A 17,057-nucleotide genomic window follows, 5' to 3' on the forward strand; every position below is an offset into this window, starting at 1 on the left:
CTCCCTTCATTTTCTTGGCAAAATGGGACTTTCATCCTAGGAGGATGACAGTCAGGCGAGGGGATGCCAATATTACTGCCCTTTGGTTTCAGAAACAGGGTGTCAGGTCTGAGTGAGGGACGGGGGCAGTTGGCATGAGCCTAATATTTCCCTGGCATGCTTTCTTCTAGGTATTTGTTCGTCCTTACCAATCCGTAACATTCGTGAGCTGACCTTGTGATGGGGACACTCTGGTGGCTGAGACAGCCCCAGTCTCAATGCCACGGAGCTTACAGTTCAGTGAGGGACGTAGACGCATCACCAGGTAGGAATGGATAGGACATAAGCAGCAGGGGTGGGTCACTTTGGGGTCAAGGAACTTGAGAGGTCTGTGGAGTGCCCCCAGAAAGCGCTAAATACTAGGGCTGGAGTCCTGGAGAGCCCACTCAGCCTCAGACACGGTCCTGAGAAATGGTACCATTCAGGGACCTCTCAGGCAATATGATTGTGTCATTAATCAGTCTTCAGTGTCCAATACAGAGCCTGAATCTCTAAATAGTTGTTGAATAAACAAATGGGAGAGAAAGATGGTGGGGTGAGACTAAAAGCTGGGAACCCAGGGTAGAGGATGGAGCAGGATGAGGGAGAGGAGGGTGTTGAGGACAGTGCTGGACAACTGTAGGGATGTTGAGTAGAGAGGTACCTGAGTGGGTCTCATGTGAAGTTGACTGGCTGTAGAAGGGTGAAATACAGAACTCTAGGCTGGCGATTAGGTGGAACAGACCTTGATATGGGAGATAAGAGAAGGGACATCTTTGGAGGAGATGCTGACAACAAAGTTATCAACAGACTCCATGGGTGTGAGGAGTCAAGGAGATGTCCAAGGGTCAGCCGAGTCTGCTCCAGGAACAAGGGGACTACAAGGTCTCCATTGACATAGAAGATTTCAGGGAGAAGCTGAATTGAGCTTCAAATGCTTCTTATGGGCCGAGATGCAGAAGAGGGTGCCTGGGGCTGGTGTAAAATCCAGATGGGCTTCCTGGAGGAAAGATTAGCAGCTTCTACTTCACCATTTTGATTTCTCAACAGTTTTGATTTCTCTCAAACATCTCCACCCTTCCAACTTTTGTGGGTTGTTTTGCTATTAAAAAAGCAATTAGCACGTTTGCCATGGATCTCTGAACCTTTCAAGGGGTGTTAGAAAGTATTGACTGTTAAAGGAATAAACAGACAAATCACAGATTGGGAGAAAATATTTGCAAAACACATATTTGATTATTGACTTGTACCCAAAATATACAAAGAACTCTTAAAACTCAACCATGAGAAAATAATCCAGTTTAAAAATGGACAAAATTTATGAACAGATGTCTCACCAAGGAAAATATACAGATAAGTGCAAGTAAGCACATGAGAACTTGTTCAACACGATGTCATCAGGGAGTTGCAAATTGAAACAATAATGGAATACTTCCACATATCTATTAGAATGTCTAAAATCCAGAAATAAGGCCGCTTACATCTTGCCAGCCATGCAGGTTGTCCCTGGCTGGCTGCTGGCACACCATGTTTGCATAGGGTAGCAGCCAGATCAGCAACTGTTTCACCTTCTCCTGGCTCTTCCTTCAACTTCTGCAACTCCTAGGCCATGTGTGTGTTTAGCTTCAGCTTCTGTGGGCATTCATACCAATAAGGTCAGAGGCAAGTTTGTTCCAGCTTGTGCTAGCTTTCCCCCATTTACATCTGTCTTCCCTTCCTAACAACTTCCTGCCCTCTGCACTTTGAGTGGCAGCATCAGACACTAAGACAGTAATATTAGGGACTGCTTAATGTCTCCACCAGTTGCATAAGGTCAAATCCCTGTCTGTCTGTTTGACTGTCTATCTACCTACCTATCTATCCCCCGCTGTTGGTTCAGTCTCTCTAATTGAACCCTGCTATCAGGAGGAGACTGAGGCCAGGGCAGGGAACTAGGGCAGGGGATGATAGAACTGAAGCTTCTCGAGGGACTGGTGAGACTGATGATAGGCCTAACTGGAGGGAACTGATTTCCCAGAGAGGAAAGCACTGTTCTCTTTGGGATAGTACCTGTCAAGACTCCCTCCCTCTCACATCTGAGCTTTTATTCCCACTCTGCCCCCTAACTCAATTACCCTTCTTTCTTATCTTCAAAGGCTACCACCTCCTCATTCTTTAATTAATTAATTATTTTTCATATTTTGGCTGTGCTGGGTCTTTTTTGCTTTGTGCAGGCTTTCTCTCAGAGAAGACAATGGCACTCCCAGTGAAGGGAGAAGGCAAAGCCCACTCCAGTACTCTTGCCTGGAAAGTCCCATGGATGGAGGAGCCTGGTGGGCTGCAATCCATGGGGTCGCTAAGAGTCAGACATGACTGAGTGACTTCACTTTCACTTTTCACTTTCATGCATTGGAGAAGGAAATGGCAACCCACTCTAGTGTTCTTGCCTGGAGAATCCCAGGGACCGGGGAGCCTGGTGGGCTGCCGTCTGTGGGGTCGCACAGAGTCGGACATGACTGAAGCAACTTAGCAGCAGCAACAGCAGCAGGTTTGCTCTAGTTGTGGCGAGCAGGGGCTACTCTTCATTGTAGTGCACAGACTCTAGAGCTAATGGGCTCAGCAGTTGAGGTGTGTGGGCTCTAGAGCACTCGGGCTTCAATAGTTGTGATGCATGGGCTTAGTCATTCTGAAACTTGTGAAATCTTCCCAGACCAGGGATCAAACCTGTGTCTGTTGCATTGGCAGGCAGACTAGGTGGGCTTTTTAAGAAACTTAGGTATTTAAAGCGCTGAAGAATTGAACTGTTGAACTTTTGAACTGTGTTCACCACTTTTGAACTGTGGTGTTGAAGAAGACTCTTGAGAGTCCTTTGGACAGCAAGGAGATCCAACCAGTCCATCTGAAAGGAAATCAGTCCTGAATATTCATTGGAAGGACTGATGCTGAAGCTGATACTCCAATACTTTGGTCACCTGATACGAAGAACTGACTCACTGGAAAAGACCCTGATGCTGGGAAAGATTGAAGGTGGGAGGAGAAGGTGACGACAGGATGAGATGGTTGGATGGCATCACTGACTCAATGGATGTGAGTTTGAGTAAACTCTGAGAGTGGGTGATGGACAGGGAGGCCTGGAGTGCTGCAAGCCATGGGGTCACAAAGAGTTGGACATGACTGAGTGACTGAACTGAACTAGGTATTTTATGAAATTCCTAACAAATAGAATGACATGGATGTAACAAAAATAGAGTAACCTTAAGCATGAAATGAGGTTTTGCTTTCAGTTAGTACAATAGCAAAATTTTAAGATTAGTGATAGTATCCGATTAGGTAAAACCACCTGTCACAATAAATCAAACAATAAACTTTTATTCTCACCAAAAAGAAAGAAAGTTGTCAGTTTCATTCTTTTGCATGTGTGTGTGTGCTAAGTCTTTTCAGTTGTGTCTGGTCTGACTCTTTATGACCCTATGGACTGTATCCCCAGGCTCCTCTGCCCATGGGATTCTCCAGGCAAGAATACTGGAGTGAGTTGCCATGCCCTCCTCTAGGGAATCTTCCTGACCCAGGGATTGAACCTGGGTCTCCTGCAGCCCCAGTATTGCAGGAGGATTCTTTACCAGTAGCGCCACCAGGGAAGCCCATATTTTGCATGTAGCTGTCCCATTTCCCCATCATCATTATTGAAGAGACTGTCTTTCCCCAATTTTATATTCTTGCCTACTTTGTTTTAGATTAATTGACCATATGAGAGTGGGTTTATTCCTGAACTCTCTATTTTGTTCCATTGATAAGTGTCTATTTTTCCACCAGTACCATACTGTTTTGATTGCTATTGCTTTGTAGTAGTATAGTTTCAAGTCCAGGGGCATGATATCTCCAGCTTTATTCTTCTTTCTCAAGATATCTTTGGCTATTTGAGGTCTTTGGTTGTTTTATAAAAAATTTAGGATTATTTGTTTTAGTTCTGTGAAAACTGCCAGTGGCATTTGGGCATTTGACAGGGATTGCATTGAATCTGTAGATTGCTTTTGATAGTAAGGACATTTAAAAGATGTTCATTCTTCTGATCCATGAGCATCATGTGATTTTCTTTTGTCATCTTCAATTTCTTTCCTTGGTATCTTGTAGTTTTCAGAGTACAGTTTTTTTCACCTCCTTGGTTAAATTTATTCCTAGGTATTTTATACTTTTTGAGGCCTTTGTAAATAGGATTTTTCCCTTAATTTCTCTGATAGCTCATTATTAGTGTATATAAATTCAACAGATTTCTGAATCATAGTTCTATTTTTATTTTTTAAAAGAAACTTCACACTGTTTTCCATAATGGCTGCACTAATTTACATTCCCACCAACAATGTATGAAAGTTCCCTTTTCTCAATATTCTCGCCAACATTTGTTATTTTTTGACTTTCTGATGATAGCCCTTCATACAGATGTGGAGTGATACCTCACTGTTGTTGTGATTTACATTGCTTTAGTAATTAGTGACATTGAGTCTCTTTTCACATGCCTGTTAGCCATCTTTTGTCTTCTTTGGAAAAATGTTTATTTAGGTCTTCTGCCCACTTTTTGATTCCATTTGCAATTTTTTTTTTATATTGAGTTCAATGAGCTGTTTGTACATTTTGGATATTAAGTACTTATGATGAAGTGTTAGTTCCTCATTTGCAAACATTTTCTCCCATTGGATAGGTTTTCTTGTTTTGTTGATGGCTTCTTTTGCTGTGCAAAACTTTTAAGTTAAATTAGGTCCATTATTTTATTTTTGCTTTTATTTCTTTTACCTTAGGAGACTGATCCAATAAAATATTGTTATGCTTTATGTCAAGACTGTTCCACCTATGTTCTCTTCTAGGAGTTTTATGGTTTCACATCTTACATTTAGGTCTTTAAACCATTTTGAGTTTTTGTATATGTTGTGAGGGAATGCTCTAATCTTATTGTTTTACATGTAGTTGTCCAACTTTCCCAGCACAACTAGTTGAAGAGACTGTCTTTTTTCCTTTGCATATTCTGCTAATTAACCATAGGTATATGAGTTGGGCTGGAAGAAGCACAAGCTGGAATTAGGATTGCCGGGAGAAATATCAATAACCTCGGATATGCAGATGACACCACCCTTATGGCAGAAAGTGAAGAGGAACTAAAAAGCCTCTTGATGAAAGTGAAAGAGGAGAGTGAAAAAGTTGGCTTAAAGCTCAACATTCAGAAAACTAAGATCATGGCATCTGGTCCCATCACCTCATGAGAAATAGATGGGGAGACAGTGGAAATAGTGTCAGACTTTATTTTTTGGGGGCTCCAAAATCACTGCAGATGGTGACTGCAGCCATGAAATTAAAAGATGCTTACTGCTTGGAAGGAAAGTTATGACCAACCTAGACAGCTTATTAAAAAGCAGAGACATTACTTTGCCAACAAAGGTCCATCTGGTCAAGGCTATGGTTTTTCCAGTGGTCATGTATGGATGTGAGAGTTGGACTGTGAAGAAAGCTGAGCGCCGAAAAATTGATGCTTTTGAACTGTGGTGTTGGAGAAGATTCTTGAGAGTCCCTTGGAGTGCACGGAGATCCAACCAGTCCATCCTGAAGGAGATCAGTCCTGGGTGTTTATTGGAAGGACTGATGCTGAAGCTGAAACTCCAATACTTTGGCCACCTCATGTGAAGAGTTGACTCATTGGAAAAGACCCTGATGCTGGGAGGGATTGGGGGCAGGAGGAGAAGGGGACGACAGAGGATGAGATGGCTGGATGGCATCACTGACTTGATGGGCATGAATTTGAGTAAACTCCAGGAGTTTGTGATAGACAGGTAGGCCTGACATGCTGCGATTCATGGGGTCGCGAAGAGTCGGACACGACTGAGTGACTGAACTGAACTGAACTGATATGAGTTTATTTCTGGGCTCTCTATTCTGTTCCATTGATCTACTTTTTGTGACAACATACTGTTTTGATTACTATAGCTTTGTAATATAGTTTGAAGTCTGGGAGGGTTATACTATCAACTTTCCCCCCTCCCCTTGGGATCATTTTAGCAATTTGGGGTCTTTTGTGGTTACATATAAAGTTTATTTATTCTAGTTCTGTAAAAACCATCATAGATATTTTGATAGGGATTGTATTAAATCTGTAGATTGCTTTGTGTAATATGACTATTTTAGTATTCTTCCAATCCAAGAGCATGGGATACCTTACTATTTCCTTGAATAATCTTCAGTTTCCTTCATCAGTATATTATAGTTTTCAGAGTATAGTTTTTCATCTCCTTGGTTAAGTATATTCCTAGGTATTTTACTTTATTTTTTGATGTGATTTTGAATGGAATTTTTTTTTTTTTTTGCCTTGAGTCTCTCTTTAACTGTTGCCATTTTAATTGTGTCTTAGTGCAGATCTCTTTAAGCTCATCTTGTTTGGGACTCTCTATGATTCCCAGACCTGGATGTTTCCTTCCTCAGGCAAAGGTAGTTTTTGGCTCTTATTACTTCAAATAAGTTTTTTTTTTTTTGTCCCTTTCTCTCTCTCTGTTATCCTCCTGAAGTGATGTGAAGTGAAAGTTGCTCAGTCATGTCTGACTCTTTGTGAACTCATCGACTGTAGTCTGCCAGGCTCCTCTGTCCATGGAGCTCTCCAGGCAATGAATACTAGAGTGGGTAGTCATTCCCTTCTCCAGGGGATCTTCCCAGCCCAGGGATCAAACCCAGGTCTCTCACATTGCAGGCAGATTCTTTGTCATCTGAGCCACCAGGGAATGTTAATATGCTTGATATTGTCCCAGAGGTCCCTTAAAAATGTCCTCATTAAATTTTTTTCTTTTTGCTGTTCTGATTGGGTGATCTCCATTATTATATTTTCCATATCACTTACCTGTTCTTTATCATCTGGTCTTCTGTTGATTCCCTCTGATGTATTTCTTATTTCAGTTATTGTATCTTTCAAGTCTGTTTGTTTGGTTCTTTCTTATATTTTCTAACTCTGTTGAAATTCTTGCTGAGTTCATCCATTCTTCTCCTGAGTTCAGTGAGCATCTTTATGATCATTGCTTTTAACTCTTTATTGGATAAATTGTGCTTAGTTGCTCAGTTGTGTCCAACTCTTTGTGACCCCATGGACTGTAGCCCACCAGGCTCCTCTGTCCATGGGGATTCTTCAGGCAAGAATACTGGAGTGGGTTTCCATACCCTCCTCCAGGGGATCTTCCGAATCCAGGCCTTGAACCCAGGTCTCCCACATTGCAGACAGATTCTTTACCGTCTGAGCCACCAGGAAAGCCCATTGGATAAATTACTTATTTCCATTTCATTAGGGATTTTTTCCCCTAGGGTTTTATCTTTTTCTTTTTTTGTGTGTCTTTTCATTTTGTTTGACTTTGTCTGTTTCTGTTAATTAGATGAACCAGCACCTCTTTCAGTCTGGAAAAAGCAGCCTTGTGTAGGAGCATCCTTGGTGTAGACTGCCTGTACCCAGTGGCTTTGGCAGGCCTACTGGAGGAGAACTGGGCAGGGGCTGGGGTTAGTCCCCGGGCATTGTGCTGGTGTCCTTGATAGATACCTGGAAGCTTTTTTGGGGCCAGAGGAAACCCTGGAGCATGTTGTGCCAAGGCCTCCTTGGGGGACAGCTTGAGCTGGAGCACACGTGGACGGGGCAGTCTAGGGATGTGTCATGCTGTAGGAGCCTTGGCAGGCAGCTGGAGCTGGAGCAGGCATAAGCTGTGGGGAGTCCTGGGGGATCAGACAATGCCACTTGCTGGAACCTTCAGTCCTGGAGAGAGTTCCAGTAGGCCCCTAACCATTTGGCAGGTACTCTAAGGTTAGTGAGTGGGATTTAAATGCAGTAATATGCATAAGTTCCTTGAATTGTGATTGACACAGTTGACTGCTCGGTAGCTACAATGTTGATGATAGTGATGATGATGATCCTGATGAGTAAGACCCACTTCCCTGCTTCTCCACTTCTTAGTACTTGCTTTTTCCTCGGCCCCTCCTTCATCCTGAAAGCCCCAGGCTTTTTCATGTGGTTGTAGAATGACTCTCCCTGCTCCTGCGAGGTAAGAGAGAAAGATGTGGTTACAGGCTAATTTGGAAGAGGTGCTCTGCTTCCTTCCGTAAGCTCTGTGTGCGTGCTAAGTCGCTTCAGTCATGTCCGACTCTTTGCAACCCTGTGGACTGGAGCCCACCAGACTCTTCTGTCCGTGGCATTCTCCAGGCAAGAACACTGGGAGTGGGTTGCCATGCCCTCCTCCAGGGGATCTTCCCTGACCCAGGGATCGAACTCAAGTTTCCTGTGCCTCCTGCATTGCAGACTGATTCTTTACCACTGAGCCACTGGGGAAGCCCTCCATAAGCTCTAGAAGCCATTTATTTAAGTTTCATTGACTCAAGTAGGGTCACATGCCCACTGCTGAAGCAATCTCTGAGCCAGACTATGACTCCCCACACTCATAATGATCACTACACCATACATCCCAGAGGTGTTTCTCACCTCCTTCTCCAGCTCAGATGAGGGCAGCTCTCTCCTTCAAGCTTCTGAGGCCCCAAATCCCTCTTTTTCTCTTATACTCATGCATCAGTAATCCTATTTACCTTACCTTTAAAATTCATCAAGGCTTTTCCTTTTCTACTTCCCTTACACTGACCTGATATTCCATCACATCCTATCTAGACTTTCACAGAAGTCTGCTGCTGTTACATTTCCCCCCCAGTCAGCTCGATTCCAAGGTCATGGAGAGCCTGTTAACACATGAGTCAGCTCTTGTCACTCATCTGTTCAAAGGCTGTTCATGTTACTCAGACTGAAGTAAGCTCACTTCCATCTTGCTTCCTGTTTCCTCCCTGATTTCTCCTTTAACCATCCCCTGTCTTGCCTCTACCCTTCAGCTACACCTGGCCTCCTTAATATATCTCAGAAATATCAGACCTACTTCTCCCTCCAGACCTTTGAACTAGCATTCCATCTCCCTGGGATAAGCTTCACTTAGATATTTACCTAGTTTCCTCACTTAAGTCCTACAGGACTTAGATCAAAAGTCAGATCTGGGGCTTCCCTGGTGGTCCAGGGGATAAGAATCCTCCTGCCAATGCAGGGGACACAGGTTTGATCCCTGATCTGAGAAGATTCCACATGCCTCAGATCAGCTAAGCCCATGTGCCACAACTACTGAGCCCACGCTCTAGAGCCTGTGCTCCACAACAAGAGAAACCACCGCAATGAGAAGCCTGAGCACTGCAACTAGAGAGCAGTCCTTGCTCACTGCAACTAGAGGAAGCCCATGTGCAGCAATGAAGAGCCGGCACAGCCAAAAATAAATAAAAGTCAGATCTTCATTGGAGCATTACCTGCTTCCCTATTTAGAATGACAGCCCCTCACTGTCATTTTGGTTGTTGTTTTGGTGATTGGTTACTTCCAATCACCCTTATTCTGCTTTATTTCTCCCCACAGTTCTCTTAATATTTCACTATTTACTGTATTTATTACCTTTCACACCCCACAGGAACATGAGATCCATGAGGTAGGAGTTTTTTGGTTTGTTCTGTTGTGCCCTGTGCCTGGCACAACAATAGATGCACAATAAAAATTTGCTGAATAAAAGAAGAAATGAAAGAACAACTCACAGCCCTGTGTAGGGGTGTGTCTGCCTTGCCCACTGGGCTGTGGGTTTCCTGAAAGCAGGGATGGGGTATGTCTTGGTCACAGCTCTGTTTCTAGCATCACCCAGCACAGAGCCAGGCATGGAGGGGTTTTGGGAGGTCCTATAGGAGGGTGACTGTATGTGCAAAATATTCCTGTGAGCAGATCTGTAAGAACCAGTGCTGGGTTTCCTCTTCAGGAAAGGTGGAAATGGGGGATATCTTTGGGACTTTCATAAGCACTTACAAGGATTCTTACCAGGAGGAGGAGAGAGCCCCACCTATTCTGGAGAGTGGGAGATGTGTGACATTACTTACTGCCACATTGGCCTCCTTTATGTTTCTTGAATTGCCAAGCTCATTCCACCTTATGGACCTTTCCACTTGCTATTCCCACTCTGTGGGAACTCTGTTCTCAGTTCTTGGAACAGCTGTCACACTTTGGCTTCTGTATCTCAGCTCAAAGGACATCTTAGAAAGGTGTGCCTTGGGTGTCCAGTCTGGGACGACATTTCCCAGAGGCCCTGTGTCCAGTTGAGGCCATGAAATTAGTTCTGTTGAATGGACTGAGAGCAAATGTGATAGTTGGTACTTTAGGGCCAAAGTTTTACTAAAAAATTTATACTGCTTTATTGGGTATAAATGACAAAAATTGTACTGTGGTTTAAAATGTACAACATGGTAATTTGATATATGTATCATTGTGAAGTTATTACCACAACCAAGTTAAATAGCATCACCTCACAGAGTTACCTTTGTTTTTGTCTGTTTTTGGTGAGAGTGCTTAAGAGCTACTCTCTTAGCAAATTTTAAGTATAAAATACAGTATTGTTAATCACAGTCACCTTGTTATATGCTAAATTCTCAGACCTTATTCATCTTATATCCGAAGGTCTTTACCCTTTTACCAGCCTGTCCTCATATCCCCCACTCCCAGTCCCTGGCAACCACCATTCTATTTTCTGTTCTTACGAGTTTGAAAACAAATCTATAAAAGATTCTACATATAAGTGATATCATATAGTATTTGTTTTTCTCCACCTATTTCAGATAGCATAATGCCATCAAGTTTCATTCATATTGTTGCAAATGGCAGGATTTTGTATTTCTCATGGCTTAATAATATTCCTTTGAATACAGATATCAAATCCTCTTTATCCCTTAATTTGTTCATGGACACTTAAGTTGTTTCCATATCTTGGCTGTTATGAATATGCTGCACTGAATGTGGGAGTCCAGATATCTCTTTTAGATAGTAATTTTATTTCCTTTGGATATACCCTCAAAAGTGAGATTACTGATTCATATGATAGTTCTATTTTTAAATTTTTGTGAAGCCTCCATCCTGATTTTCATAGTGGCTCTACAAACTTACTTTCCACCAACAAACAGTGCACAAGTGTTCACTTTCAAGTCAAGGCTTTAAGGAAACATGTGGCAGTTTTCCATTCTTATCTTCTGCCTGGACTCAAAGGATTCTGAGTCCTTAGGGGATGGTGGAATCACCACATGGAAGGATCCTGGGTCCCTTGCCCACCTTGGCAGGTTCTGTGAGTGAGAAATAAGTTCCTATTTTGTGAACTACTAAATGGTGGGGTTTATTTGTTACAGCCGCTAGCATGACCCTAAACAATATACATTCTAGACTTTTGCTGTTTATCCCAGTGCGTCTCAAACTATTTGTAGAATAGGACCTGTTTTTTTTTTTTAATATCTCCCAATCTGTCATGGACGGGTCCTATGCCCTGCACAATGAGACAAGTCTGTTTCAAATACTTGGATGTCATAACAGGTCAAATTGCTCTAAGTTTGAAAGCACCTACTGGCAATTTCTGCACTTAGTTTATTGCAAACTGTTAATAGTGGTAGACCAGTGTTATCACTGCCATAGCTTATTACCCTGTTTTATTTTTCTCTGTGACAACCACCATTCCCTGTAATTATTTATTTCTATTTGTTTGTGGTTTTCTTCCCACTAGAATGTGGGGAAAACTTCCCAGATGTAAGCTCTCTGTTGTGATTCTAGTACCTAGTACAGTGCTTGCAACATCATAAGTGCTCAGAATATTCAACCTACTCAACAGAATAAGTACTTGTTGAATGATGAATAAGCCTCATACTTGGTGGTTAGAGGGGAGAGGAGGTAATCTACCTATTACAGAAGCCCTACAATCAAAATTCCAAATTCCAACGAGTTCACTGACAGTTGCTAACTCCTGAGTGTACTGGTGAACCATAGCACCTAACATGACCTCTTACAACCCACTTCCTAGGTTTCCCCCAGTAGAGACTGGACCCTCTATTCTGTTATTGTCTGATGATATAACTGTCTTTCAGCCTGATTTATAAGTTCACAGGAGGTACCAGTGGTACTTAAGTGGTGACTGCTCTGTCCCCAGAGTGTGGCAACACATTCAAAGCCCTTGGTCAACATAAATAGATTTATGACATGAATACATGGATATGGGCAGAGGAGGACAGTGTTCTACCTTGTCTCCCATGGTCCACATCTTGGCAGGGTCCCAGGATTGGCCTTGAGCTCTGGTCCAGTGGCCTTCCTCCCCCATCAACTACCTCAAGGTGCTGCCTCAGGTTGGCAATACTTGACCCACCACACACTGAGGGGCAGGTGTCTCATTTGGCCCAAATGGATACTTAGAACCAAAGTAAGGAACAGTTTTGGATATATTTGGTGCTTTTTTTTTCTCATGAGCTGGAGAGGAGGTTACCGAGAAAATAAGTCCGTCATGGAGAAAATCAAGATGATGAGTATGATGATGCTTCCCATAACAATCCCCAGGACTGCAACGTAGAAGGTTTGGTGGGAGGTCTCGGCTGCCATGGCTCGATTATTCCATCTGTTGCAGTGCCTTGTCTGATTGGAGGTAATAAGTAGAACAGGAATAGATGGGCATAAGAAGGTTCTTGTATGGGAGAGGGGTGAGTCATGGGACTATAGGAACACAGGGTGGGGACCTAAACCCAGAGGCAGGAAACAAGGAAGAATTTTAGTCAGCGTTAGAGCCAGGATGGAGAGTGTGAGGGAAGGCAAGGATTGGCATGGTTCAGATTCCCACCTGGATGGAGAAGATCACTGCCACAATTCCTATGGGGAAACACAGGAAGAGGGCCAAAACGGACAGGCACATATAGTCTTTGGGGGGCTCGGCACGTAAAATCTCAAACGTCTGGGAGTAGGAAGTGAATTATGGCTCAGTATGGCTCCTGGGTTCTAACATCCCCTCTGACCTGCTCCCTTTGACCTTCCTCAGTTCCTGTAAAGTCTTCACTGACACCCTGTAAAACTCAATTGACTCCATTTGCTTCCTACTGCATTCTCTCTAACCTCTCCCTATTCCCTTTAATACCTTCTCTGTCCTCTAGAACTGTAAGCCCCTCACTCCACCCCATCCCCCCTACCCTATAATCCCACTCAGTTCTCTGTAAGGCTTTCCCCATCTCCTGTAAACTCCTCACCATATTCTATAACTGCCTTTCAGATCCCTAAGCACGTCTCACTTGGTCCTTCCATTGTCCCCACAAAATCATTTACTGACTCCGAGGACTCTCATTTGGCCTCCCTGAAAATTCAGTTGACCCCCTAAGAGCATTTTGTTCCTATAAAACAAACCCTCTTCATTCCCCAAGCAACCTTTTCTTTGTCCCTATTCACCACCCTATTAAGAAGACCCTCATTCGACACTTTAACACTCTGACTTTTCATGTGTAAAACCTTCATTAGGCTCCTGCAAAATTCTCAACTTATAAAAACTTCTAATGACCTTAGTGGCTCTCTTCTTGCTCCATTTATAATATTCCTCACTTTGTCCCTATGAATCTGTCATGGTCCTGTTATAACCCTTATTGTTCACTTATTAAATCCTCCCCACCCCACCCCCCGCCCCGCCTGCACCAGTAACCTCTCACTTGGCTCCTCTAAGACCTTCTTTGAGCAACTATAAACTCTAAGTCCTCTCCTTGTCTATACATAGCCTCTTCTCTGTCCCCATATAAAGACCTGCCATGTCGTCCTCTAATGCCCTCTCGCTACGTCTGAAACCAGCTTCAAGACCCTGTGAACTTCCTGTATTCCTGTACACTTATGACAGCAGCTTTCCTGTTCTCCTAGACCCGTGCCTCCCTCTAAATACTTAATACCCTCCCTTCCCCTTATGAAACACTCTTTGTCCCCTCATTCCCCTCAACCCATGCTGGCTTTCTTCCTCCCACCCTGTCCCCCCATAAATTCCCGCCCTGCCCCCTCAAACACCCCCATTAGGGCATCTGGATCTGGCTACATGGAGCCTCTCCCTGACTCCACATTGCCATGGAGACCACGCAGGCTCCGCCTCTTACCCTGTACCTTCTCCTATTGGCTGATTGGAAGTTGCGTGTTGGGGTGGGGAAACCAATGCTGATTGGTCTCATGGAGTGCGGGTCTGTCCTAATCTCTCCCGTGATTGATCAATTCTAGGAGTTATTTTTACTGCAATTTAGGGTTTTTTTTTTTTATGTTCTTTTTATTTTGTTTAGAGTTATTTATCTGTATCGGATACAAGCCCTTAGTCAGATATGCGATTTGCAATTATTATGCTTGGGACTTTATCTTTTTATTTTTTGTCATTTGCAGAGCAAAAGTTTTTAATATTGATAGAGTATATATACATATTTTTCTGTTAGGAACGTGCTTTGGTATCATGTTTAAGAACTCTTTGTCTAACCCAGTGTCAGAAATATTTTCTCCTATATTTTCTTCCAAGTGTTTGATATATTTACGTTATATATTTGATTGTTAATTTGAGACATGTTATTTTCTAATATAATAAGTATCTGAGTATAATATGTTTACTTCTAAGCACTGCTTTAGCTGCATCCACATATTTTGATAAGGTCTATACTTTTTTTTTTTTTGGCTGTTCTTGGTCTTCGTGCGTGGGCTTTTCTCTAGTTGCAGGAAGTTGGTGCTATACTCTAGTTGTGACATGCAGGCTGCTCATTACAATGGCTTGTTTTATTGCGGAGCACTGGCTCTAGGGCGAATGGGCTCAGTAGTTGCGACTCTCTGGCTTAGTTGCTCCTCACCCTGTGGGATCTTCCAGGATCAGGGATGGAACCCATGTCACCTGCATTAGTGTAGGGATTCTTTACCACTGAGCCACCAGGGAAGCCCTATACTTCCTTTCTGATGTGTTAAATACATTTTCTAATTTCCCTTGATTCATGAGTTATTTTGACTTGGAGGCTTTATTTCCCAAGTGTTTGAAGATTTTCCTGTTAACTTTCAGTTATTTATTTCTGCATTACTTTTATTATGGTCAGCACATTAGTTTTCTGTTTCTATATGACAAATCAACATACACTTAGTGGTTTAAAACAACAGCCATATATTGGCTCACAGTTCTGAGGATGAGAAATCCAGGAATGGTGTGCCTGAGTTCCCTGCTCAGGCTCTCACAAGGCTGGTATCAGTGTGTCTGCTGAAATGTGGTCTCCTCTGTAGCTCTGGATACTCTTCTAAACTCTTGTGGTTGTGACCAAATTCAGTTCCCTGTGGCTTGGGGACTGAGGCCATCCTCTTCCTTGCAGGTGAGCTGCCAGGATCTATTCTTAGCTTCTATAGCACACCTGCATTCCTTGGCGTGTGGTCCTGTTAATCTCCAAAGCTGTGAACAGAGAATCTCCCTCCATCAAAATCACTCTCATGCTTTGTGTCTGACTTCTGTCTCTTACCTCTAGACCCACATTTAAGTGCCTCATCGTGTGTTTAGGTCAGGTCCATCCATATAATCTTCTTCTCTTAAGGTCAGCTGTGCCATAAAATCACAGGAGTGATATCCCATCATAGTCACAATCTCAGAGATTTTACAGGATCGCACACCAGGGACTGGAGTTCTTTAGCGGCTGGGTGAGGGGGGGGAATTAGAGTTTTGCATACATACCACAGTCAGATAATATGATTTTGTATGATTTAAATTCTTTGAATTCATTAAAGTTAGTTTTATGATCAAAGATATGGTCTATATTTTTAAAAATTAAAAAAAATTGAAAGCAGTTTTCAAGGTTCATTTCCACTGACAGTTATTACAAAATGTTTTCTGTATTTCTCATGTTGCACAATACATCCTTGAGCCTATCTTATGCTCAATAGTTTGCCTTAATACCTGCCCTCATGACCTAATCACTTCCCAAAGGCTGTACATCTAAGTACCATAACACTGGGGATTAGGCTTCAAACATGTGAATTTTGGGAAGACGTGGACATTTGATCTATAGCAAATCATCTCAAATTAATGATGTCAGCTTCCACTTTGAGTATCTGAAAAAAGATCAAATTACAATAAAACCAAGCAGAAGAGCCATTTCAACAAATGGTGTTGGAAAAATTGGATATCCACATGCAAAAGAATGAAGTACACCATACACCAAAATTAACTAAACTGGATCAAAGGCCTAAACATAAGATCTAAAACCACAAAATTCATAGAAAGAAACATCAGGGAAAGCTTAATGGCACTGGATTTGGCAGTCATTTCTTGGGTATGCAACAAAAGAAAAGTCAACAAAGGCAAAAATAGATAAAATGGACTACATACAAATAAAAAAGCTTGTATGTATCATAAAACATTAACAGTGAAAATGCAACCTGGGATGGAAGGAAATGGATGGAATGGAAGAAAATGGATGGAATGGAAGAAAATGGATGGAATGGAAGGAAATGTTTGCCAATCATATAATCTCATAAGGGGCTAATATCCAGAATGTATAAGAACCCCTACTACTCATAAAAACAAAATAATCTGATTAAAAATGGGCAAAGGACTAGATATTTTTTCAAAGAAGATATGTAAAAGGCCAATAAGTATATGAAAATGTACTCAACATCACCAGTCATTCCCAATGCGAAATCAAAACCATGATGAAATACCTATCACCTCATATCCATCGGTATGGCTACTCTCAGAAAACCCCAGAAAATAACAAGTGAGGACAAGGTTGTGCAGAAATTGGAACCCCTATGCACTGTTGGTAGGGATGCAAAATGGCACAGCTGCTATGGACAACAGTATGGCAGTTCCTCAAAAATTAAAAATCGAATTATATGATCCAACCATTTCACTTCTGGGTATATGTTCAAAAGACTTAAAAACACTCCTGTTTTCAAAAGAATTTGCATACCCATGTTCATAACAACAGTATTCACAATAGCTAAAAGTTGACAGCAACCCAAGTATACACTGATGAATGAATGGATAAACAAAATGTTGCGTGTATATATATATATATATATATATATATATATATAAGCACATATTTATAATACATGGTCATGTATGTGGGTGGCTTAGGGTAAAGAATCCGCCTGCAATGCTGGAGCTGCCGGAGATGCGGGTTCAATCCCTGGGTGGGGAAGATCTGGAGCAGGGCAAGG

At 42.4% G+C, this 17,057-nt stretch overlaps 1 long non-coding RNA gene and 1 pseudogene across 1 annotated transcript; one reads left to right on the forward strand and one right to left on the reverse strand.

Moving 5' to 3' along the window:
• Window positions 1-17,057, forward strand: part of LOC110123656 (hypoxanthine-guanine phosphoribosyltransferase pseudogene) — a 76,837-nt pseudogene that overhangs the window by 205 nt on the left and 59,575 nt on the right.
• LOC139030009 (uncharacterized) lies at window positions 12,296-13,515 on the reverse strand. Its single transcript, XR_011482351.1, has 2 exons — window positions 12,706-13,515; window positions 12,296-12,503 (listed from the first exon to the last, which is right to left on the reverse strand). It is a non-coding gene; the product is annotated as an uncharacterized lncRNA (long non-coding RNA).

The sequence above is a fragment of the Odocoileus virginianus genome, chromosome 20, assembly GCF_023699985.2.
Source record: "Odocoileus virginianus isolate 20LAN1187 ecotype Illinois chromosome 20, Ovbor_1.2, whole genome shotgun sequence".
NCBI lineage: Eukaryota > Metazoa > Chordata > Mammalia > Artiodactyla > Cervidae > Odocoileus > Odocoileus virginianus.